At 35.4% G+C, this 1,286-nt stretch overlaps 1 long non-coding RNA gene across 1 annotated transcript; it reads right to left on the reverse strand.

The window, feature by feature from the left end:
• Positions 1–398: 398 nt before the first annotated feature.
• Positions 399–648, reverse strand: LOC107716251 (uncharacterized). The gene is made up of 2 exons (XR_001637184.1): positions 512–648; positions 399–428 (listed from the first exon to the last, which is right to left on the reverse strand). It is a non-coding gene; the product is annotated as an uncharacterized LOC107716251 (long non-coding RNA).
• Between the last annotated feature and the right edge of the window lie 638 nt (positions 649–1,286).

The raw sequence follows: 1,286 nt of genomic DNA on the forward strand, positions 1-1,286 counted from the left end.
TAGTTCTACAGGGACCAGCTGCATAAACATAGCCACTACGTCAAGTTCGACCAACTAGTAGTTAGCCAAGAAGTAATCAAACTTACATTTTGGATTCAAATTAGACCATTGTCCCTTTTTATAACTGACTTTAAAAAGTTATGACCAGTCTTGAAGAAAAAAATTAGATGACTAACTTTTTAAGACTAGTCTAAGCGTTTTATGCAATCGGCCAGGTGTACTAGAAATCAGGACAATGACAGCTATTTCCTTTTTACACTGTAACCTGTAGATGCTACTGATAATCTTCCCATTTATTCAGATAATTGCTCCTCACCTTTCTTCCATAGAGGCACTGGAAAAATATGACACCGACAGACCAGACGTCCACCTTATTGGAGATCTTTGGAGGCTCTTTACCCACCACAAAACACTCCGGGGGTAAGTACCTTACAGCCGAAACCAGACACGATTGAGTTACATGCTTTTAAAGGCAAAGGCCAAAACGCGAGTGTATCTGTGAGCGTGTTACCAGTAAGTGCCTGCCCCTTGCGATGTCAGGTCCATCCCATCTACTCCATAGTTGTCATCGTCCATGATTTTAGACAGTCCGAAATCTGTGATCTTTATCTCTCCGCATGCATTTCCATCTACCAGTAAAATATTCCCTGCACACAACCACACAGACAAAAATAAATACACATTCCCTATACAGGATTATCTTCAATATCTTTCACATATGCATAACAGGGGTGGGTGGAAAAATTATATATATGCTACCATTCAAAAGTTTGAGGTCAGTAAGATTTTTTTTTAAGGATATATTATTTTTATTCAGCAAGGCTGTATTAAATTGTTCAAAACTGACAGTGAAGATATTTACATTGACAGAAAAAAAAAAATCGAATAAATGCTGTTCTTTTAAACTTTCTATTGAAATAACCCTGAAAAAAATTTATCAGTTTCCACAAAAATATAAAGCAGTGCAACTGTTTTCAACATTGATAATAATCAGAAATGTTTCTTGAGCAGCAAATCAGCATATGTGACCCCGGACCACAAAACCAGTCATAAGGGTCTACAATAGATAGATACAACTATTTGAAAATCTGGAATCTGAGGGTGCAAAAAAATCAAAATATTGAGAAAATCACCTTTAAAGTTGTCCAAATGAAGTCCTTAGCAATGCATATTACTAATCAAAAATTAAGTTTTGATTAGTAATATCTTCATGGAACATGATCTTTACTAAATATCCTAATGACTTTTGGCATAAAAGAAAAATCTATAATTTTGACCCATACAAT

Source organism: Sinocyclocheilus rhinocerous, unplaced genomic scaffold (assembly GCF_001515625.1).
Source record: "Sinocyclocheilus rhinocerous isolate Xijiao unplaced genomic scaffold, SAMN03320098_v1.1 scaffold29895, whole genome shotgun sequence".
NCBI classification, from domain to species: Eukaryota; Metazoa; Chordata; class Actinopteri; order Cypriniformes; family Cyprinidae; genus Sinocyclocheilus; species Sinocyclocheilus rhinocerous.